The following is a 25,136-nucleotide window of genomic DNA, read 5'->3' as shown; positions in this document are numbered from 1 at the left end:
CATCCCACGACTCCAAATGCTCTGAGACCAGTTCCATAGTCAAGATGACTCAATAAGCTCGAACTTTGGTGAAGAGACCGTCGGAGCTTGGGAAGTGGAGGGCTTCCTGGATTTCACATCTTTGAACCGTATTGGAATCACCAGAAAATAAGCGTTTTAGACCGATGTGAACTCCGGAGACTTTATCTTTCAAGCCACTGCTCCGAATTTAGCGATCCCAACTGTTCTGAAAGGGTCATTCACAGATCTCAAACTTTGATGAAGACTGGGCAAGCTGATTTGGTCCGGAAAGGCTCCGTCCGCCGTGATCTTTGTGCTCCACCGTTCGGTTCTCGGATGCGCGTAATGTTGGTGCATCTTCCGGAAGCTGTATCTTTCTCCCCACGGGTCCGAATTGGATGATTCCAATTGTTCTGGGATCTTTGTTTGATTATCTCCAACTTTGCTGAAGACCCCGCCAACTGGTTCGGACCGGAAGGTTCCCCGGATTGCTGATCTTTGAAATGCGCGGACAAGGACAAATTTTGGTCGAGAAAAGCTTCCCGCGGTAAGGAAAATGGCCGAGGGCTGTGTACCGCGGTAAGCTTTTTGGTCGTAAAAATTCCTTCGCCTCGGCCAAAAACTCAACCCGCGGTATTTGCACCTGATCTTCGACCCAGGCTGACTTTTGTCGATCGGTACAGGTTTTGGTCGGTGCTGAGCGATCGGTAAGCTTTTTGGTCGAGGTTGAACGATCGGTAAGGGTTTTGGCCGGTAATGAGCGATCGGTAAGGATTTTGACCGAGGTTTCTGTCCGTCCGGTACGCGATTTGGCCGAGAAATTCCTCCAAGCGGTTTTCACCATTTTTGACCCTTTTCTTCATCGTTTTCTCCTCTGCTCCTCTTCTTAAGCTCCAAACGACTCCCAAAGCACCTGATAAAGACTTCAAAACATGCAAAACTCTTTGGGACCTAATGAAAACCCTAAATCCTATTTTCATGCCTAAAGACACAATTTACATGGGGAAAACACATGATGAGGACTCTAAAATGCTCTCTAAATGATGTAAAATATAGACATATCAACTCCCCCACACTTGTCCTTTGCTTGTCCTCAAGCGAAGAGAACAAATGAGAGAAAGAGGTTGTAATGCAGATGGAGCTCATATTTCCTTTTTAGAGAGAAGTGATCACAAAGAGAACTTGGATTCATGCTCAAATATGCAATGCAAAGCCATACTCAGATATTTTACAACTAAAGCACAGAATCTCCACAAGTCATTATCACATTCAACTCTTTCACATTCATTAAGCTCGTAACCGGTGAATCAAATGATGCAATGTTCAAATAGGCTGGCTTGGCTAGGGTAAGGTCATGAGATAAAAATGATCTCATCAATATTCAAGCGGGTGCAATGCAACAATGGGGTCACTCAATGAACGACCAAACTTTGGCAGAATGCTAAAGGTAAAAAGCAACCGATGCATACAAGGGCAAGACTCATCACACCCCACACTCCACTCAAAGCTTTTCTCACTTGCTCACCCTCTCAAGATCCTCACTCTATCAATCGCTTTCTTTTTCACTAGGGAACTCATTTTTGTTTTGATTTTCAAGCCTTTGGTGTTTACTTATTCAAACAGCTCTTTTTCTTTTACAGCGATTAGCCTCTTTTCCTTTTCTTTTTTAGAACACTTGAGCCCTTTTTGGATTCTTTTCATTTCAAAAACTATACTTTTCTTTTTAGAACAACAGAGCTCTTCTTTTCAAATTCAAGACTCGATTCTTTTTCTTCCATTCCCCTAGCTATTTCCACTCTCTCTTTTTCTCTCAGCTCACCTTTTTCCACTCACCAATAGATCTTTTCCCCCACACTTATTTCTCGCCAATACTCTCAGTTCCTTGATGTTGGAACGTAGCACTCAATGAGACATGCCCTTGTCGCTCTAAACCTAACACTTTCTGCTAAGTTCAGTCCAAGGTGGCCTTACAATTCACACACAAACATTGGCTCAAAAAGAAAGTTGGGTTCAAGGTGAGGGAACTGATCCATAATGCGGATTCAGCTACTTGAGCTAAGGAAAAGAGGGTGGTGAAAACAATGATTCTAGCTCAAGTATGTATATCGGTATCCACAAGCCAATTCAAGCAATGCATCAAAAGATATTTACAATTCAAGTTCAGGGTTATCACTTAACTAGAGTTGAGTGTAATTTAGGCTTGCTTCTCAGATTCAAATCGTTTCAAGCTTTACAAGCACAGAATGAGTTTCACAAGCATATTTAGTTCAAATTCTCAAGTGATTTACTCTCTAGGAAAAAATCTATCATTGCTCCTTGCACTGATGCAATCCTAAATGATGCAACTAGACTCGATCTTAGAATGTGAGATGCAACTAGAATGATGCGGTTTTACCGTATGTACAAAGCTAGATGAGACTCAAGAATGCAAAAGTCAAATAAGAACAAAGAAAACAAGATCAGAAAACACAAAGCTCCTCCCCCACACTTGAATAACACAGTCCCGTGTGTTATAAAAGCGTGTGAGAGAAGTAAAAAGACAAACTAAACAAATGCAGGATGATATACACAAGATGCATATGTACAAGAGTTTGAAGTCGATACCTTAGTCGGAGAGGTCTGATCCCAAGTAGTACGAGGGATTTGATGTTGAGCAGGAGGGTGTGGATTGACGTGGTGGGCTGCTTTCCGAGGGTTCAGGTAAGAATGCCAAGGCAGGGTCGATCCAATCTTCTTTGCCAGGTGGAAACTCCGGGTTCCTTGCGTTTGAGCTTTCCCCAACCTCCTCCTGTGTAACTGGTGCGGTTGAGGTCCCCGAGTTCTTGTCCGGAGAAGATGGCCGTGTGAGCTGCTTGACCTTCTTCTTCAGGTGCCTTACACAGTCCACCAAGGCATGAATGGTCTTGTCTTGCCACTTACACCACTTTTGGAGAGTGTTCACTCACAAATACATCTTCTTGGTGTGGTATTCAGGCTCACCCCACACGTATGGATCAAAATGATATCGGCTTGCTCCCATCCTTCTCTCAGCGTGCCGTTCTTCTTCATTCTCACCTCCGGCCGGGCTGTTCTCGTTCTGAGGCTTGTTGGGTATGGCCTTGGTGCACTTGCGCATTGGTGGGTCGAGAGATGGGTTGTACAACTGATCCTTGAGGACATAGAAGGAGATGTTACACTGCTTATCAAGCATGGTGAGGCCTCTGTTAGGCAGTAGAACTTGTGTACCGTCTCTGTGCATCAGCGTGAAGTTGTAAACCCATCTATCCCCTGACTTGCCTCCAAAGAAACCACTTTTACTTAGGTATTGCTCATTAATGAGATTCGGCCTCGATGGTGAATCAGGGAGTATGAACCCTTGAGCTCTCAAGATTTTAGTGACAATCCAACCGTTCTGAAGCCTCCTTGCTCCCTTTTTCTTCCGGTCACACCACACATTGTGTCTATAGGTGAGCATTTGGATCGCAAAGAACGCTCCTAAAGATGGTACATGCATTGGCCCTTGGAACTCCTTTTTGTTCTTCATTTGAGTGATGAGCGGCTTAAGTCCAAGTCCCAACAGTTCAAGCTCTGCCGTGTGAATGACACCAGGGTTGTATGTAGAGAAGAACGTAGAGGCCAGGACCCGGTTGGTGTATCTGATCGCAGGGTTCCTGATGCAGCTTGTCTTGCTCTTGCCTCCAAAGTAAGGCCCAAAAGATATCGTTTCCCACAACGCGGCCAACTCATCACGAGGGTACACAAACTTGTCAAGCGAGCTTCCATTCCTTTCAAATCCAAATATCTCATCAAGCTCCTTGAAACTGACCTTGTAGTGCACGCCTTCTATGTCAAACTCAATGTGTCCGAACCCCTTGCCATGTAGACGCTTGGGATCTCTCTTGGGGTAGATGACAACCTCCAAAGTGGCAAGAAACTGTTGTGTGATCCCCTCGTAAGCAACATCGCTCATCATGAAGAACTCGGACAAGCCCATGTTTTGAAAGATGAGTGTGACATCATCGAGTATCTCAAGCTTCCTCAACAGCTCCATATCAGGGAACCGACCTTGAGCTACTCTTATAGAATTAAAGTGGTCCAAGTACTCCTCAGTGGTCGGGAAATGTTCCTCCTCGGGCTCGGGCTTTGGTTCCTTCTTGGCCCTCTTGCCACAATCGGGTTCATGAGGGACTATGGCTCTCAGCTCGTCCCCATCGTTCTCAGTGGCTGCCTGCTCCCCATTCCTTTTTGGTTCAAGGGTTGGAACCAGAGTGAGCTCGGCGTTCCTTGCTCGCTTGGCGGCTGGCTCACCATCGGATCTCACGGAGGGTTTCTTGCTTGTTCCACCATTGCGTGCCACGGCCACGGCTTTCCCTTTTGTACTCCTCCTCTGGACCTCGTTTTTGTTCGTCTCATGAGTGGGAACAGCTCGGTCGCGGGTCATCTGCAAGGCAGATCCTTAAAAAGACCGTTAGAATCATGTACATCAACAAGCATATGTCTCTTAAGATAGCAAGAACAGAGCTTTTTCTCTAACAAGACCGGGGTTATAGCTTTTTCCAAACATCAAAGGAAGTAAGAACAAGCCGGAACAAGCAAAGAAAGACACGATATCTAAACAGTTCAGCTCAACATCTCAAAGCATCATTAAGACCGATTCCAAGCGCATTTTCTCAAGAATTTTAAAAATTCAAGAACAAGTGACTTTCAGAGCAAAGACCGGTTTTTCTTATGTTATCTATCATAATGGAATTTTTAAAATTGTTCCCAAAGGCCGACATGTTCTGAAAGAATCGATTTCACATTTCACAAACAATAAAGCTCGCAAAAAATGAAGGAAAAAGATGAGTTCTTTAAGATGCAAATACCTTTGGGAATCCAAGGTTCAAGCTTAGTGGAATGCTTATGATGAATGTACAACAGCTTAACGAGTTTAGAATGCTTGGAATCACAAGAAATGGATGAGAAATGAGAGAGATGTGCTCGTGAAATGCAGAGAAAAGAGAGAAGAAGGCGAACTCTCGGTTTTGGCTCGGGATGGAGGCTGGTATGGGCGGTGTCGCGCTTTCCAGCTGGCGTTTGGACTGTAGTGGGACTGGTCCCCCCTTCTCTGCCAGCTGCGATCGTTGACCCGCGCCAAAACAGCTTTGACCGGTCGTTTAAATTCAAATTACCGCGCAAAGCTTCCAAATGGCGCGACTTGGGAATGACGTGAGCCGTACGGACTAGAGTGGTTTTTCTCGTGTTTTCTTGAGCGGCCTCGACTTGTTCTACCCCGAGGGCACCAAGCCGAGTGGGCTAAGCTCAAGTTAACAAGAATTTCCCCGCGGTCTTCAAATCTTTTCCTTAGTCCGCGCAAACCTTCTTCTTTGACTCAAGTGTCCCAAGTGTTTATGTTTTTGATCATTCTTGAAACTGGGCACCTCGGTATGCTCCACCACGAGGGTATCATGCCGAGGTCACTCGTTTTAACAAAGAATCACTTGGTGCAGGGGGTTTAAACGGTCCGGCCCTGGTGTAGACTGGTCGCGGTCTAGGATCGAGGTTTTAGACTGTTTTAAGTGAACTTTGCCCCTTGGTATAGTTATACCAAGGTGTTTACACCGTGGCCTTCCCCCACACTTAGTCATTTCACTATGACACTTCTCGGACACGGCTATGATGAAATCGAGTCGAGGAGTCTAGCCGAGGTTCTCAGGCTTTACTCGGTAAAAGGTGACCGCGGTATGTATATACCAAGGGTCGATACCGAGGCTATGTACACTCTAGGACTTAATTCATCAGGCCGTGTCATTTTCAAGCTTTTTCTTACTCTCATCATCAAGATTCACCATCTAACTCCTGAAACACTTAACAAACCCTTCAAAAAGCTTCAAGTAAAAAGAAAAAGAAGATGAAAAGCGAAATATGTACAAGGATAAGCTTGGGGTGTCTCCCAAGAGCACTTTGTTTAACGTCACTAAGTTTGACTTTTCATACCTTTTCAGGCTGATTCTGGTTCAAGAAGAGGAACTGAGGTAGCTTCCTCTCTTGTTTCTGATGCCAGGTAGTGCTTTACCCTCTGACCGTTTACCACAAAGCCTTGTCCATCTTTTCCTTTCAAAACAACCGCTCCATAAGGCCTTACTTCAAGAATTTTGAATGGACCGGACCATCTGGATCTCAACTTCCCAGGGAATAGCTTGAGTTTCGAGTTAAACAGCAGAACTTGGTCTCCTTCTTTGAACTCTCTCTTGTGTATCTTCTTGTCATGAAGCGCCTTGGTCCTTTCCTTGTAGATCTTAGAGCTCTCAAAAGCATCTAACCTGATTTCCTCAAGCTCATGAAGCTGTAAAACCCTCTTCTCTTGTGCAGTCTTGATGTCAAAGTTAAGAAGTTTCACTGCCCACAATGCTTTATATTCCAACTCAACCGGTAGATGACAGCTTTTCCCATAGAGCAAGTTAAACGGTGAGGTTCCAATGGGGGTCTTGTACGCGGTTCTGTAAGCCCACAAAGCATCATCAAGTTTCTTGCTCCAATCTTTCCTAGATGAGCTCACGGTTCTTTCTAAAATAGCCTTTATCTGTCGGTTAGAGACTTCCACTTGACCACTAGTCTGCGGATGATAAGGTGTGGCTACCTTGTGCCTTACCCCATGCTTCCTTAAAAGACTCTCAAGAGTCTTATTGATAAAATGGCTTCCCCCATCACTGATTACTACTCTTGGAACTCCAAACCGTGGGAAAATGATACTTTTGAAAAGCTTTACCACCACTTTTGAATCGTTGGTTGGGGATGCAACAGCCTCGACCCACTTACTCACATAGTCCACCGCGACAAGGATGTACTGGTTTCCGTATGAACTCACAAAGGGACCCATGAAGTCAATGCCCCAACAGTCGAAGACCTCGACCTCAAAGATTGGGTTTTGGGGCATCTCATTCCTCTTGGATATGTTACCGTGCCTTTGACAAGCCTCGCATCTCTTTACCACGTCTTGAGCGTCCTTGAACATAGTCGGCCACCAGAAGCCGCTTTGCAAAACCTTGGCAACCGTCTTGAATGCACCTAAGTGACCACCGTACGCTGAACCGTGACATTCTTGTAGCACCGGATGGATCTCTTCTTCGGCCAAGCATCGCCTATAGAGATGGTCCTTGTTAAGCACGTAAAGATACGGCTCATCCCAATGATACCTCATCACGTCTTTAAAGAACTTTTTCCTCTGATAGGCATCAAGATCCGGTGGTTCTAATCCGCAGGACAGGTAGTTCACAAGATCCGCGAACCATGGGAGACTTCTTTCCTTGATCGTATTGGCCTCTTCCACCTCTAAGTAAGACCGTACCAGCATGAGATGTTCCTCAGGTAAAGCATCGTCTATGGGGACCTTTTCTTCAATCCTCAGCCTTGAGAGATGATCTGCGGCCCCGTTTTCAATGCCCTTCTTGTCAAGTATTTCCATGTCGAATTCTTGGAGCAATAGGACCCATCTCAAAAGCCTCGGTTTAGCGTCCTTTTTAGACATCAAGTACCTCAAGGCCGCGTGATCTGTGTAAACCGTGACCTTTGATCCCACTAGATAACTCCTGAATTTGTCAAATGCAAACACAATGGCAAGCATTTCCTTCTCGGTGGTTGCATACTTTTCTTGAGCTGAGTCCAAGGTGCGGCTGGCATAGTAAATCACATGGAGTTTCTTATCTTTCTTCTGCCCCAAGACAGCTCCCACGGCATAGTCAGATGCATCAGTCATCACTTCGAATGGTAAAGACCAATCGGGAGCTTGTACAATTGGTGCACTGATCAAAGCCTCCTTGATCCTCTTAAACGCTTCCTCACACTCTTCATCAAAGATGAACTCCACCTCTTTGCACAATAGCCTAGTTAAAGGCCTAGCTATCTTGGAGAAATCCTTAATGAACCGCCTATAGAACCCAGCGTGCCCAAGAAAGCTTCTTATCCCTTTTACAGAATTCGGAGCTTGTAGGTTCACCATCACCTCGATTTTGGCCTTGTCCACTTCTATTCCCTTCTCTGATACCTTGTGCCCCAAGACAATGCCTTCTTGTACCATGAAATGACACTTCTCCCAGTTCAACACAAGCCTATGCTCCTCACATCTCTTTAGAACCTGAGAAAGATTAGCAAGACATTCGGAGAAAGAGGAGCCGTATACGGAGAAATCATCCATAAACACCTCGACTTTCTCTTCAATTAGATCAGAGAAAATATGCATCATACATCTTTGAAAAGTGGCCGGTGCATTACACAAACCGAAAGGCATTCTCCTATAAGCATAAGTGCCATAAGGGCAAGTGAATGTCGTTTTCTCTTGGTCTCTTGGATCTATTGGTATTTGGAAGAATCCAGAGTATCCATCGAGAAAACAGAAATAAGGATGATTGGCTAACCGTTCAAGCATTTGATCAATGAATGGTAAAGGGAAATGATCTTTTCTTGATGCAGAATTCAATTTCCTATAGTCAATGCACATGCGATGGCCGGTTATAGTTCTTTGGGCTATGAGTTCATTCTTATCATTTTTTACCACCGTGATACCACCTTTCTTGGGCACAACGTGCACAGGAGATACCCACCGAGAGTCAGAGATTGGATATATGATCCCTGCCTCAAGGAGCTTTAGTATCTCCTTTTTAACCACCTCTTTGAGGTTCGGGTTAAGGCGACGTTGGTGCTCAATAGAGGACATGGCTTGGTCCTCCAGGTGGATCCGATGAGTGCATATATCAGGAGAGATTCCTCTTATGTCGGCCAAGGAATACCCTATTGCTCTCCTGAATTTCTTGATTTCATTAAGCAATGCACGTTCTTCATGTTCAAGCAAACTATCGTTTATGATCACAGGGAAAGTGGAGTTCAAGCCTAAGAACGCATACCTGAGCCCTGTTGGTAGAGGCTTGAGCTCAACAGGGGGAGCGTCTGCCTCATTCCAATTGGCATCAAAGCTATATTGGCCCGGAACAGCTTCCTCGGCCTTTTCCTTGTTCTCGCGCGGATTACCATCGGCCTCGATACGAGTTACCACGGCCATGATATCCCGAGGTGTCTCCTCTGTTCCCATGGACCCCTCGCTGTCTAAGATGTCGAGGCCACTCTTCCTGAGCTCCAAAAACCTAGCCTCAGCTCCAAGTTCCTTCGGTTGGTCCAAAAGTTGCTTGTACACCTCGCTTTCCTCGTTCAAGTACCCGTGCTCGCTTTGTTCACGTGTAAGGACCACTTGTAACGGATCCTCTGCGTTCAACTCTTCCAGGAGCTCATCAGCTAGCTCCTCCATCACTTCCACATAGAAAACCTGACCTCCAATGGTCGGTTTTTTCATCATCTCTTTAACATTGAACTTCATATGCTCGGAACCGATGTGTAGTTCAATCATTCCTCCTCTCACATCTATAATGGCTCCTGCGGTCGCTAGGAACGGTCGGCCCAAGATGATAGGGTCCAATGGTTCCTCGTCCATCTCAAGAACTATGAAGTCCGTGGGGATTTCTATCTCACCGATCCTTAAAGGTAAATCCTCAAGCAAACCCACCGGTAAGCGAACCGATCTATCAGCTAGTATAAGAGAGATCTTGGCCGGCTTGTAACTCTTGTATCCCAATCTCTTCGCCACCGTGTATGGCATTAGGCTCACAGAAGCTCCTAGATCACACAAGCAGTTTGAGAACTTCAAGTGACCTAAAGCACACGGTAAGGTAAAGCTGCCCGGATCGGATAGCTTCCTTGGTATAGACCTTCTTTGAATTATGGCGCTGCATTCATGGCTCAGTATTACCATACCCTGGAGCTCCTTTGTCTTGTTGAGGATCGCATCCTTTAGAAACTTCCCAAGCTGTGGTATAGCTAAGAAAGCATCTATAATGGGTAAGGTGAGTTGCGTGTTCTCCAAGTGTTTCTCAAAGACCGCTTTGGCTTTGTCTAAGATTTTCTTTTTGAAACGCCCTGGGAACGGTATCTTGGGTTGGTAAGGTGGTGGTGGAACGTATGGCTTTTCAAGCTCAGTTGTCTTTTCCACCTCTTTTCCTTTGTCCTTGTTCGGTTCTTTCTCAAAATCCGCTTCTTTACACGCATCACCTGAGGCTGCCTCCCCCTCTAATTGCTCATTGGCCTCAATGAGCTTAGTAGTAGGCTTCGGAGCTTGTAGTTCCTTGCCACTTCTCAGTGTAATGGCGTTTACGTACTCCTTGGGATTGGGCTCCGGTTTACCTGGTAAAGCCGGACCTCGGGATGATGTAGAGGCTTGATTCTGCTTAAGCTCTCTGATATCTTGCTGCATTGTCGCGTGCTGGCTCTCAACTCTCTGCTGACCCTGTAACAGTTGCTGTAATATCCCACAGACATCGTTTCCCATCTGATTCTGACCTGTTCCCTGATTCTGTCGCTGATTACCCATCGGCTGCGGATTGAACCCTGGTGGAAACTTGTGATGTTGCGGTTGGCTGGTGAAGTTGTTTCCCTGAGCCGCTTGATTCTGATGAGTGTAGCCGTGCTGTTGCCCACTGAACTGTTGTTTGGGCTGGAAGGTATTCTGAAAAGGAGCTTTTGGAGCATAGCTTTGTTGTTGTTGCTGAGCAGGGTACACTTGGTCTTGAGGGTTAGCTACATTCGGGTTTCTGTATGAGAGGTTTGGGTTACTGTTGTAGTTGTTAAACCGCTGATATCTCTGCTGATTCCCTATGTAGTTCAGCTCCTCTTGAGTTAGACCATCTTCATTAACATTGTCAAAACTTGGCCCTTGCTCATCAAACTCGCCTACAAAGTGCATTGGCTTTTGTGTCGCCATCAGAACTTTGTCAAGCTTGCTCTGAAGCTCTCTGATATCCTTTTTCATACGCTGTTCTTCATTGGAGCTCTCTGTACGGTTTACTCTATCAAAGTCTTCTCCATAAGTATCATTAGACATGGCTAGGTTCTCGACTAGTTCCATTGCCGCATTGATCTCTTTCCCAAGAAAATTTCCATTTGAAGCTGTATCGAGTTGGTTTCTGATCTTGGGGAGTGCACCTCGGTATAAAGTACTCAAGAGGGATGCCTCTGAGAAGTCGTGGTGGGGGCATTGGTTAGTGTAGCTTCTAAACCGTTCCCAAGCTTCGCTAAAGCTCTCATTGTTGTGCTGCGTGAAGCTGGAGATCTGGTTTCTGAGCTTAACCGTGCGTGATGTGGAAAAGAAATTTGATAGGAACGCCAGTTTACATTGCTCCCATGTTTGTATAGAACCCCTCGGGAGGTTCTTTTCCCACTGGTGAGCTTTATCACCGAGGCTGAATGGGAACAAGCGTAGCTTGAAGCTATCTTCCGAGACACCATTAATCTTAGTTAGGTCGCAAACCCGATCAAACTGATCTAGATGCTCAAGAGGGTCTTCTCCGGCTAGACCGTGGAACTTTGTGTTCTGCACCATATTGAGCAGGGAAGCTTTAACCTCAAAGTTGTTGTTTTGAACCGGTGGAGCTTGAATCCCAGCTCGGTATTGGTGCGCATTAGCTCGGTCGTTCTCTCCAACAAAGACCGGATGAGGTTGTCTCTGAGCTTGTGGCGGTGGCGGATGAACATGGTGGGCTTGTTGCTCGTTCCTATTAGCTTGTTGTTGGTTTTGCTGAGCAAGCCTTTCGTTCCTTTGAGCTTGTTGTTGGTTAACATAGGCTTGTTGTTCATTCCTGCCTGCCTGCGCCTGATTAGCATGAGCCTGGTGTTCGGCTTCTTGATCCTGTTGCTCGATCCTTTGCTGTTCTGCCATTCCAAGTCGTTCAAAATGCCGTTCCCTCTCGCGAGCTCGCCTCTCAATCCGGTTGATGTTGTCGTCGTACGGTAGAGGCGGTTCTGTGCTCCGAGACCTGGTTTTCATGCACCTGAAAGCAACACAAGAACTTGCAAAGAAGTTAGTAAAACAAAGAAAGTTAAAATCTTGAGCTCAAGAACAAACAAAAGATTAATGCTCCGACAAGTTGGCAACGGCGCCAATTGATAGATATGGTTTTTAGGTCTCAGGGCTATCAATCCCCTTGTCAAAGTAGTACTAAGAGGTGTCAATCCAGACTTGTCAACGAGACACTAGTCTATGTTGTTTGTTTGTTTAAGTCAAGATAAAAAGGTGAAGATTTTTCTAAGCTAAATAACAACGATTAAGCATGTAAGTAGGGTAAATGATGAGAATCAAACAAAGCAAAGATGCAGATGATAACTAAGCGATTCAGATGATGATAATATGTAATAAAGCAAGAGACTTTAGACGAGATACTTGACTCGGGTGCTTCCAAGTTCAACTAGCGGGTTAATGAATCAAAACATCAAGCGGTTTCATTTAACTTTGAACTCAAGGCATGTTAATCTTCTCATGAAAGTATTAAGCATCTAAATTGATCCTCCTTCATACCAAAAATGTCTTTTGAGAAGCATCGAACCAATCAGCAATAAGAATCAGTTCAAAAATGTCATTTAAGAGAACAAACTATCACTCTCGTGATGAAAGGCGCTTAAACCCTTAACCGAGTGGTTCAGACATTTCTACAAACACTTTTGATGCGAGATATGTCTCAGATCTGAACCTCAAGTGATGTGCTTGGATCCAGCCTAAAGATCTCGTCGGTTAAAGAATGAAACATGCAAGACTAGACACCTAAACCCACTAATCTACCTTGAAATCACCATAATCTACCCATCTAAAGCCGCTTAAACGACTACTCACTAATCATAACGAGCTCACTAAATCCTTTGCAAGACGTGTAGCTGGTCATGATGAGGAGTTTAATGTTAGATGATAAAAGAAATAAATAAAGAACAAGATTTCTTATGCAACAACAAGATATCGGATTCAAATCACCAAGTTTCACCAAAAAGGCAAGTTCTTAAAGCCAAAAACAGATAAGAGATAAGATCATTAGGTTTTTAGTCTCAAAATGTATATATAGCAAAGGTAAAGTGTCGCGGGTCAGCCCGGAACAAACCGGGTACTGAACCGCGATCTTGGGTTGATGGGTGAGTGCCACGGTGTGTCGGAGAGTGAAGCCGAGGTCTTCATGCCGAGGAGTGCACGTGAGTCCAGATCCAAATGAAGATCTCGTGAAGAACACGTCAAGAACATGCATGAACCCTAGTCTTTGATCCATCTTCACGTGTGTATTCTTGGGCAGCTTTGTTCTTGATTCTGGGTTTGTGACAATGGACCTCGGCATGAGATGCCGAGGCGCTTGGTAGTCGAGGGGTTTGATCGAACAGGGTCCGGCATGCACGCCGAGGTCATTGCACCGAGGTGCACGTTCAACACTTAGTCGGTTCCAACTTCATTTCTTACGTGTGCATGCCTTGATTCCAACGTGCCGAGGTGTCAGCACGAGGCCTAGTTCAGAATACTCCCAAAATATGAGCCTTGACTTGGCCGATGTCGAGGTTATGATGCCGAGCCCTGAGAAAACACTTAGTGTGTATCGCAACATATTTGGGCTCGTATTGACCATGTCATCTTTCGGAAACAGTAACTTTCATCCCACGACTCCAAATGCTCTGAGACCAGTTCCATAGTCAAGATGACTCAATAAGCTCGAACTTTGGTGAAGAGACCGTCGGAGCTTGGGAAGTGGAGGGCTTCCTGGATTTCACATCTTTGAACCGTATTGGAATCACCAGAAAATAAGCTTTTTAGACCGATGTGAACTCCGGAGACTTTATCTTTCAAACCACTGCTCCGAATTTAGCGATCCCAACTGTTCTGAAAGGGTCATTCACAGATCTCAAACTTTGATGAAGACTGGGCAAGCTGATTTGGTCCGGAAAGGCTCCGTCCGCCGTGATCTTTGTGCTCCGCCGTTCGGTTCTCGGATGCGCGTAATGTTGGTGCATCTTCCGGAAGCTGTATCTTTCTCCCCACGGGTCCGAATTGGATGATTCCAATTGTTCTGGGATCTTTGTTTGATTATCTCCAACTTTGCTGAAGACCCCGCCAACTGGTTCGGACCGGAAGGTTCCCCGGATTGCTGATCTTTGAAATGCGCGGACAAGGACAAATTTTGGTCGAGAAAAGCTTCCCGCGGTAAGGAAAATGGCCGAGGGCTGTGTACCGCGGTAAGCTTTTTGGTCGTAAAAATTCCTTCGCCTCGGCCAAAAACTCAACCCGCGGTATTTGCACCTGATCTTCGACCCAGGCTGACTTTGGTCGATCGGTACAGGTTTTGGTCGGTGCTGAGCGATCGGTAAGCTTTTTGGTCTAGGTTGAACGATCGGTAAGGGTTTTGGCCGGTAATGAGCGATCGGTAAGGATTTTGACCAAGGTTTCTGACCGTCCGGTACGCGATTTGGCCGAGAAATTCCTCCAAGCGGTTTTCACCATTTTTGACCCTTTTCTTCATCGTTTTCTCCTCTGCTCCTCTTCTTAAGCTCCAAACGACTCCCAAAGCACCTGATAAAGACTTCAAAACATGCAAAACTCTTTGGGACCTAATGCAAACCCTAAATCCTATTTTCATGCCTAAAGACACAATTTTCATGGGGAAAACACATGATGAGGACTCTAAAATGCTCTCTAAATGATGTAAAATATAGACATATCAAAACCGAGTATGAAGGAGGTATGAAATCGCCATATTAGGTACCAAAACGAATCCCTTTTTAAAGACTGAAAAAGTAAAAGGATCCAAGACGTTTTTCTTTCTCTTGTTTCAATACTGGAATTGAATTTTCAGATTGTTTATGTGATTCTGGTGCTAATGTGAACATTATTTCAAAATAATTTCCTGAGAGACTTGGTATAAGAACTCTTATTCCATCTCCAGTAAGGATAATCTTTGGTGATTCGTCTTAGAAGAAAACATAAGGAATGGTCCAAAACATTCAGTTGGTTAGTGGAAGTAAACTTATTCCAACATATTTCCAAGTGTTAGAGATGGATCAAGACAAGGATAGACCAATGATCTTTGGTCGACCATTTTTAGCTACTATAGGAGCTTTTATTGACCATCCAAATCATTGTTTAGTCTTCTTAAATGTGGACAGGAAAAAGTGCTATAGAACCATTCTAGATGAAGCTCCAATTCGAAAGGACAGACCTAAGGTGAAAACTTTGGAAAGAAGAAAGCTGAAAACAGAAAAGCTAAGGCATTGCAGCCACTTGCATCTAAGCAATTTCAAAGATCAAGATAGTGGTGCCACCACACATAAACGAAGTGAAAGAAAAGGGCTTCAAGGAAGTGATAGAGAAGACAAAGGAATTTTTTTCAATTGATCTTTTCTTTTTATGCATTTCACGCTTTTATAAGACCTAGAATACCCAAAAAATTCAAAAAACAAGAAAAACAAAAAGATATGAGAAGGCATCCAGCACCTTAAGGAAAACAAGAAAAAAGATGAAAAAAAGGAGTGGACAGAGCCATTCACCATGGCCACACAAGCTTCACATGCGGTCAGGCTTCGATCCATCACAGCCAAGCCATTTCACCCGCACCCAGCCAAGCCATTTCACCCGCACCTGTTTTCTATTTTTTCCCGCAAACCAGAACTCATGCAATCCCAGAAAAATCCGTTTCTGAACCATGTGTTTCCCTGATTACTCTTTCATGGGCCACATGACAGGTAAATCTTTATAAACTTTTAAACTATTTTTTTTTCTTTGAAAAACAACTATTTAAAAGAGAAAAAAGGATTTTTAGATCAAAAGGGTATTTTTCATTATCTCTCCCAAAAGGCTTGGAGATTTTAAGAAAATACCAGATTTTATATCTATTGGTTTTCAATCAAATTTTCGACCCTACCTCACTCTTTCTCCAAGGAGATTCCAAATCTATTCCTATCTCACTCTTTTCACAAAGGTATGGATTCAAATTCTTCATTTTTTCATATGAACTCAATTTTAGACTTTCTTAAGATTCAGTGAGAATTCACCTTAGGATGATTAGATATGATTATTAAGCTTAAGAATAGACTTCTGGGTAGTTTAATTTGAGGTTTTAGCACCTGGCTGCTATGAATTTGAGATTTTTGAAATCTGAGATCTGGATCACTTAGGAAAAATTCGAATTTGGAGAGCTTTATTGTCTAGCATTGTTAAATTTCGAGTGATCAGTGATTAGTAGTAGGTAATCTACTTAGTTTTCATATGAATAAGCATCAAACACACTATATTTTGAAAAAATTATGTGGAACATCAGAAATCCGAAATTGGTCATAAACTTCGTTTTTTGTCATATGTGATTCAATTATTGTTTGCTTGCTATTGAATATGTTTGCTGATGCTGTATAGGGGGTCATTGTTGATGTGGGTGCAGTGGGCAACACAAGTTTTACCCTAGACAAGCTGCAAGTGCACAGCAAACGCTGTAGTACTTAGAGATTGAATCCACAGATATTTGTGTGTTGAGGTTTTCTAACTGATGGTAAAAACAGTCGTAGACCTAATCTGATAAAAAGGGGTTTTGGTTTGTCACTAAATCTAATTAGGCAGAGATTTAAAAAGCTGGAAATAAAAATTGGTTGAAAACAATATTAAAAATGGCGTTGGGCTTAAGGTTCATCTTTAGGGTTCATGTTCTAAAACACAAGGATTTTAGGCAAGGATTTTCTATGACTCTGAAACTAGGATAGCCACTTGTAAGATTAACCAACTCTCGTCAGCCTAATCATCTAATCACTCATTCATGGCAATTAACTCTCGCTCTTATACCAGAACAAGATTATGCATTGCAGATTGGAATCCATCTTGGCTTATGTATCCTCCGTAGGTAGCTTTCGCCTCCTACGACGGTGACGTCCATAAGATCCGGTTCAGGCAACCCAGATACAACACTCTTGTGGCTCGGATTTAACCTAGGATCGGACTCTGGGTGATCAATCCAGAGTTACCGCTTTGAGATTTGGATGACTGGGAGAATCATGTAAAAATTGAAATTCTTTTTCCTAAAAACCTAGATGTCATTCGAAAATAGGATCCCTTTGGATTTCCCCTTCACCCAACTAGGTGACTACTCAGACATGGCTGAGATAGACATCATCATCGGTTAGAGAACTAGAAAGAAGAAAAATAAAGAAACAAAAGTAAAAAACCAAAGTTGCAGAAAAACTTCTCTTATTTAAGACAGTGTCGCGACGAAAAGCTTCTACAGATGCATAAAAATAAAACCTAAAACTACAAATGAGCTCTCTCTCAAAGAGAAGAAAGAGGCTCCTTTACAAAAGACCTAAAAATGAGTATTTATAGTGTTTCTCCAAGTCTGGGCGTCTAGGACTTGTAAAATGGGTGCAGGAAGTGTCTTGGGCCTTAGTTGGGCTCCTGAGATTCGGACTTAGGTCCACCGGGGGTGAAAGGACCTGAGCCGCGGTGGGAGCAAGCTTGGCCGCGGGTAAAAGCTTCTGTCCTTGACTGGACTTGTGTTGAATGGCCTTCAGTGCATTGATGATATCTGGAGATCTAACCGTTGGATTGCTTTGATTCCAAGTGTGTTGGAAATCTGGTTGTCTCCTCTATAATGTCTCCAAATCTGGGGATGATCAGACGGTTAGAGATCTTCTTTAGTTGTCAAACTTCTGATGGCCTGAATTTATCCAAAAATGTACTTTTGCTCCAAAATGCACTCCAAAGCTCCAAGTTTCCTGAGAAGCATTTTAAAACCCCAAAACATGGAAAAACTTATTAAACCTTTAAAATCAGGTGAAAATACATGCATAGAATATTGAAAGTGATCCATAAAAATGGTTAAAATCAGGTGTTATCAACTCCCCTAGACTTAAACCTTTGTTTGTCCTCAAATAAAACCAAAGATCTAAACCTGGAAAAGAAGTTTGAAAATCGCAGGAACTAACAAAATGTCAGAGACCATTCTTCTTAACCAAAGTTAATCATTATGCTCAGATCAGGTATACTCTAGAAAATTCTCACCAAAATATAGGCATAACTAGTCCGTTGATCCCTCTTGCGAAAATCTTGACACTTAAACCTATCTCCAGTTAACTAACTCTTAACATTCATTCAAAAGTTCAAGTGGTTCTCATCAAAAAGACTTTAGTAAAGCAATCAAGGCTAGGTATTCAAAATGATTGTTTAAAGGGTGAGTTTCTTAGTGTTTAGGGTTACGTTTTTCTGGAGAGATAAGACATTATGCAAAACAGCAAGAGAGGGTGGAGCTGTTGATATCCACAGTTTCCAGTCACATTCTTCTTGCCTTAGATCTCTGATCTCCTTCCTTCAAGGTCTCTCCATGTCTCCCCCAGACTTAGATTTTTGTCCAGGTTTTAAAATCATCACAGATGAATACTTGTAGCCTTTGCTTCAAATGATTTCGGCCATCCTTGACTATTTTAGGCTTTTTATTTTTCCTTTCCTTTCACTTTTTCTTTTTCTCGATTTTTTTTTTTGAAAGGGAAATATGCCTTTGGATGTAGAGTCTTAAGAGGCACGAAATTTACCTTTAAGTTTGAGCTTTTTGAGGCACCATTGAGCTTTGATAGATTCCTTATGCTTTACTTTCCCGAGTTCCTTTAGTCTTTCTCTTGAGTGACTGAAAACTATGTTGTTCCTCCCTCTCTGGCGGTTTTGCACATATCTGTCGATACAAACAAAAGATAGAGTGCATGAGGTTTTAACATAAAGGTTTGGGTAAAGGGTGTGGTGCCAGCTAAAGATGAAATGGCCATCTAGGACAACAAAGAGTGGTAACAATAAGGTGAAGATGTTCTAGATGTTATATCATGATGCCTGCTAAATGATGAGAAAATTAGATGTCAATATTATGTTCAAGTGAAATGAGCTAGTATATCTTGGCAAAAAAGATCTTCATGAATAGAAATCCTCTGGTGGGAGTTCGTACTGTAAGTAATCTAGCTACAGCCTAGTCTAGTACTAACCACAAAAGAACTAGCATGTAAAGTCTAGAAACACATGGGTCTTACTCATCATAGTTTTGTGTCAAACATTCCTGAAAATTATTCAAGGTCTTCTAATAAGCACATAAAATTTTTAAAAATTGCAGAGAAAAGATGAGAAACAAAGAAAAACATATTAGCACGGATAAACATCCTCCCCCGGACCTAAATCACACTGTCTCCAGTGTGAAAAAGTTGGTGAGAAGATGGTGAATAAAAACAAAAGAGTCTAAAATAAAATAAAAGAAAAATGGTGATAGAACCGTGGGTATGATGAGGTGATGAATAGGCGCCTATGTCTCATGGATGTCGTCTGTCTCTGTGGTAGAAGAGTCATCATCAAACTTGTGGTTCAGGAACTTCTTCATGCGCCTGTTGATCCTCTCCTGCTGATCAAGCTTCTTCTTCAAAGCTGAAAAGTCTGCATCATTTCTAGTAGATGCTCTGGTCTGGGAGGAACTGGCTCGAGATGAAGATGGTGCAGGCTGAAGTCTCCTGCTGTTTGCAGCTACCTCTCTCTTGACTTTTGCAGCCAGAAATTGCTTCATGGTCAGAGGTAAGAGTGGCAATGATGGTAGTAAATCGCGAGTCTTTGGTTTCCATCTTGGGTCTGCTCCGAAGGTAGAAGGACCCTGTACTCGGTGGTGCTAGCGCAGAACTTGTAAGCGAATCCAATGGGGTCCATCTTGGTGATAGTCATGTCTCAGGAGAACTGAGGGAGATCAAACCAATCTTCCCTAAGAGGTCTCTCAGCTGAAAGATCAACTCCTGCTGCTACCATAAGCGAAGTAATGATGCTCCCAAAGGCTGGTGAGTAGTCCTGATACTCAGATGTAAGCATCTCATGCTTAACCTTCACTAGGTTCCTTGCAATGATGCAAGCAAAGCATGGGAACCTTGGGTGATTTGCGAAAGGTAGCTGTAGTGTCACCAGCTCTGGCTTGAGGACATTCGCCTGGTTGGCTCGAGAAACACAGTGTGTGCTAGTAGCTTGTGCACATATCGAACAGCAGGGTAACAGAGTAGTGAGGCCTTGGACCTTCCTTTGTCATAAACTCCATAACCCATCAATTTTCAAAGATCCTCATCTGGATCTTTCTCCAATGCAATCTCTTTAAAATATGGCAACTTCAAAGCATCACACATCTCTAAGATGGTAAGAGAATAGAGATGACTTCCAATAGAGAAGGAGAGTGTGCCATCTAGAGCTCTAGGAGTAACTCTCTTCTTGTAGCACAAAGTCGTTGATGCAAGGAATTCCTTGGTGTGGCTCTCATAGGTTGGAAAACTCTGCTCCATAAATGATCTCATTCCAAGCCTATCTAGATACCATATCACATCTTCTCTGATTCCAAGCATCTCAAGAGTAGAGTAATCAATTGCTGGAGTTGGCTTGATCTTCAGCTTCTCAAGCTGCTCCAAGTAGGTGATGTCTGGATCAATGGCTTTACCAACAAACTTCACCTTTGGCCTAGAGGAAGGCTTAGCTCTCCGAGGTATAAATTTTTGAGTAGGGGCTCTTTCAATCTCTCCTGAAAAGATTCTTCTCTGTGCTGATATGAAGGTGGAGAAGGTTTCATCATCACTCAGCTGTGTCTCGTTAATGCATCGTAGGTCTCCTGCGAGTGGGGCTTCTTCGCATGAGCACTCCTATTGGTTCGAATAAGTCGTACCTGAGAGAGATTCATGACCTGCAGAACAAAATTCTCGAGACAAAGAGTAACTGAAGCTGGTTTTGAATCGATTTTTTTATGAGCAAGTTGTTTATACAGCTATCACATACATATTCATATGACAAACAAGCTGTAAATGCATCAGACATTGCAAAATATGTGACTTCCTAGTCAAGTTCAATATAGTGATGTCCAACATATGAGATTTCTAAATCAAGATGATGTTAATGCTTACTCATATGTAATGTAATCTGGTTATCTATCAATAATGACCAAACAATTCAGATTTACTAAGCTGAATCAAACAGATCTTCAAATTTCGATTTTCACAAGTGCTCTAATCTCAGATTTTTGAAAATTTCAAATTTACATGGTCTAGGTGTTTAAGCATGCAATTAACCAGAAGTCTAGTCTTAAGTTCAAACACAATCTCCAATCATCATAAGGTGAATTTCTACTCATTCTAAGAAAACCCTAAATTTGAGTTCTTAAGAAAAAGAGAGAAATTTGGATACATACCTTGATGAAAGTGTTATGTGATGATAGATCTAGAATCTCCTTTGAAAAAGAGAGAGACAGGTTCAAAAATTTGAAAGAGATTTGTCAAGTTTAAAATCTGGTCTTTTTTCTCAAAATCTCCAAGCTTGTTGGAGAAGATGATGAAAAAGAGCTTTTTGATCTTTGAAATCCTCTTTTTCTTTTCAAAAAGTGTTTTTCCTAAGAAAAAAATTATTTTAAAAGCTTTTAAGGACTTACCTTGGCATGTTTAACACGGAAATTATGTTTCAGAAACTTCTCGGTTTAATCCCGGAATAAATTGGGATTTTGAAGTTCTGGTTTGTGGGAAATTTGGAAAACAAGCCGGAAATCAAAAACAAGCCCGGCTGCAGGTCAGGCATGCGCGGCCACGGCAAGGAACTGTTTGGCCGCGGGTGAGGCGTATGGACCACGGCAAACGAAGGCTTGGCCACGGGTGAGGCGTATGGACCACGGCAAACGAAGGCTTGGCCGCGGCTGAGATGATCGTGGCCGCGGCAAGGATGGTTCAGGCTTCACCTGCTTCTTTCTGGTTTCCGGTTTCTTCCTCCTATCTCTTTGTATTTTTCTGGTTTTTTGAATGTTTTTGGTTTTTCTGGGGTTTATGAAAGCCTGAAATGCATAAAAAAAAAAGATCAAATGAAAAAGAAATAAAAAGAAAAAAAAATCATACTAAATGGATTGTCTCCCATGAAACTCTTTTGTTGGAAGTCTTTTAGCTAGACTCTTGATAAGATTAGGATTGAGAAGAAAAGGCAGGATCTCTTGAAACAAGAGTCCTCGTGATCCTCCTTAGGCTAAATTTTGGATCTCCTTCATCTTGAATCACAATCCCTTTCCCTTTCTTAAAGATTTTTGCATCTTTGAAGACATATTTTGTATTCTCAATAATTTCTTCAAGGTTCTTCTCTTTTTTTTGCTGATGTCTGGTGGCACCACTATGATCTTGATCTTTTCAAATTGTCTGGATGCAAGTGCTTTTAGTTTCTTTTTGTTATCCAACATCTTCTCTTTGCTTTTGTCCTTGTGGTTTGGAGCTTGATCAGGTGTGGTCTTGTAGAACTTTATTCCTGTCCATATTTAAGAAAACTAAACAGTGATTTGCATGGTCAATGATAGCACCTACAGTTGCTAAGAATGGGCAACCAAATATCAAAGGTCTTTCTTTGTCTTGGTCCATCTCTAAGACTTGGAAATCGGCTGGGATGATTTTGTTTCCAATGACTAGTGGCAAGTCCTGGATCATTCCTTCTGTCCTCTTTTAAGATGAATCACCGAAGATTATCCTTACTGGAGATGGGACAAATGTTCCTATACCAAGTCTCTCAGCAACATATTTTGACATAATATTCACATTAGCACTAGAATCATATAAGCAATCTGAAAATTCAATTCCAGAAATAGAACAAGTGAAAGAAAAACGCCCTGGATCCTTAGACTTTTTGAGTCTTTGATCAGGCAAGCGTTTTGGTACCTTAACCAGGATGATATGGCTTCTCTCATACTCGGTTTTAGTGTCCTCCATGAGGGGTTCAGGTGTCGAATTTTCGTTAGAGTCTGTGACTGGTTCTTTTTCCAAAACTACTGTCATAGCTTTGCAAAACTTCTTTGGATTATCTTCCACTCTTCCTGGTAAGACTCCTGGTTGTCTCTTCATTGAATCTGCTGTCTGATCTATCTGATGTTCCAACTTCTTGACATGGGTTGCAAGAGATTTAACCTTCCCATTCAAGTTATTGTACATACAATCGATCCTCACTCCCATTTCCCTGATCGACTTCTCATTGCCTTGAGATGTCTGCATCACACTTTGTTCAAACGATTTCACCTGGTTGCTTAGCTGGGAAAGGGTTGCTTCTAATGAGCTGGTCTGCGCTTGTTGAGGGTTGAAAGTTGGTCTTTGTTGGAAATTTCCTCCTCCATAGTTCCCATTTTAGAACTTGTTTGGAAAATTCCTTTGCTGCTGCGGATAACGCTGGTTTTGGGGGTTCTCGGCTCCCTGACTCCTGTATGATAGATTGTTGAAGTTGGCATTCCTGAAGTTGTTGTTGAAAGCTGGACTGAATCGGTTCTGGTATGCTTGAGCTCCCATGAAATTGATTTCTTCTTCTTCATATATGCCATCATCTTCATATCTTCCATCTTCTTCATTTCCTGCAGCAGTATCACAAGCATGTACATTCTTATTTTGAGATTTAAGAAGTTGATGTCTTATTCTTTTTAGCTCAGCGATCTCCCTTGACTCATGACTAATGATAGTCTTCTTTGATCTTTCATACTCAAGGTTGTTGTTGCTGTTAGCTACAGCCAAATTTTTGATGAGTGCTTTCCCTTGTGGTATAGTTTTTGAACTGAAATCTCCATTGTTGGCAGTTTCAAGAAAAAGTTGATACTTCTTCTGAAGTCCTCTGTAGAAGGTGCTTAGTAGGTTTGCTCCAGAGAAACCATGATGAGGACAGTCTCTCTCATACTCTTTAATCTCTCCCATGCTTCATAGAATGATTCTACTGGGACTTGTTGGAAACTTTTTATCTTGTTTCTCAGCTGGTTCGATCTTGACTTGGTGTAGAAGTGGTTCAGGAAAGCTGACTTGCATTCTTCCCATGAAGTAATAGAACCAGATGGCATAGATTTTAACCATCTAAAAGCTTTATCACTTAGAGAGAAAGGGAAAAGCTTACACTTCACATAGTCCACAGTTTCTGGAGTGGTTCTCACCATTCCACATATATCTTTAAAAAGATTAATGTGGTCCATTGGATGCTTAGTAGAGATTCCATGGAATTGATTTTGCTCCACCGAAGAGACAATCTGAGCTTTTATCTGATGATCTCCTCTTTCTGGGGTAGGGACTTGAATAGCTGATCTATTTTGGAAGTGTTGGTGAGGTGCATCAAAATCGGCAATAAGTCTATTGCGGGGCTGTCTTCTCGCAGAATTGGCAATTTGTATGGGTCGATTGGCCTCTCTACCATTTGGTGGAACAATGTTTTCATCATTCCTTCTTTCCTCGGGATCGACCAAGTCTTGTCTCCTTCGGTATCAGCGGCTTGAGCAGCATTTATATGGCTTTGGTTTCCCTCTTCATCGAGTTGTGGCAGGCCATCTCCTTCATGGGCAGCATCTCGGTCATTGTCTCCAATGTGATTATCTTGATCACGGTTTAAAAGATCTTCCCGATGGGCATTCGAATTGGCCATCTTGAGCGTCCTTCGGCTGAGTTTCTGAAGTTCTCTTTCGTGTTTGTCAATCTCGTCTAAGGGCGGTACAATGTTGGCAGGATTTCTCCTAGTTTTCATGCACCAGAGAGCAAAGAAAGCAAAGATAAAAAGAGAAGTTAGAAAATCTCCAGCAGAGCTCGAAAATCTTGTGGTCTAGGATTGAAATTAGATTAAGAAATCAAGTCAACAGCGACAATCCCTAGCAATGGCGCCAAAACCTTGATGTGGGTGCAGTGGGCAACACAAGTTTTACCTAGACAAGCTGCAACTGCACAGCAAACGCAGTAGTACTTAGGGATCGAATCCACAAAGATTTGTGTGTTGAGGACTTCTAACTGATGCTAAAAATAATCGTAGACCTAATCTGATAAAAAGGGGTTTTGGTTTGTCACTAAATCTAATTAGGCAGAGAATTAAAAAGCTGGAAATAAAAATCGGTTGAAAACAATATTAAAAACGGAGCTGGGCTTAAGGTTCATCTTTAGGGTTAATGTTATAAAACACAAGGATTTTAGGCAAGGATTTTCTATGAATCTGAAACTAGGATAGACAGTTGTATGATTAGCCAACTCTCGTCAGCCTAATCATCTAATCACTCATTCATGGCAATTAACTCTCGCTCTTATACCAGAACAAGATTATGCATTGCAGATCGGAATCCATCTTGGCTTATGTATCCTCCGTAGGTAGCTTTCGTCTCCTACGACGGTGACGTCCATAAGATCCGGTTCAGGCAACCCAGATACAACACTCTCGTGGCTCGGATTTAACCTAGGATCGGACTCTGGGTGATCAATCCAGAGTTACCGCTTTGAGATTTCAATGAATGGGAGTTTCATGTAAAAATCGAAATCTTTTTTCCTAAATACCTAGATGTCATTCA

At 42.7% G+C, this 25,136-nt stretch overlaps 2 non-coding genes across 2 annotated transcripts; both read left to right on the top strand.

The window, feature by feature from the left end:
- Positions 1–11,018: 11,018 nt before the first annotated feature.
- On the top strand, positions 11,019–11,125 carry LOC112082560. The gene has a single exon (XR_002897232.1). It is a non-coding gene; the product is annotated as a small nucleolar RNA R71 (small nucleolar RNA).
- A 12,348-nt stretch (positions 11,126–23,473) lies between these two features.
- Positions 23,474–23,578, top strand: LOC112082311. Its single transcript, XR_002896971.1, has one exon. It is a non-coding gene; the product is annotated as a small nucleolar RNA R71 (small nucleolar RNA).
- The last annotated feature ends 1,558 nt before the right edge of the window (positions 23,579–25,136 follow it).

Source organism: Eutrema salsugineum, unplaced genomic scaffold (assembly GCF_000478725.1).
Source record: "Eutrema salsugineum unplaced genomic scaffold, Eutsalg1_0 scaffold_8, whole genome shotgun sequence".
NCBI classification, from domain to species: domain Eukaryota; kingdom Viridiplantae; phylum Streptophyta; class Magnoliopsida; order Brassicales; family Brassicaceae; genus Eutrema; species Eutrema salsugineum.
This window is presented reverse-complemented; position numbering and strand designations above follow the sequence as displayed.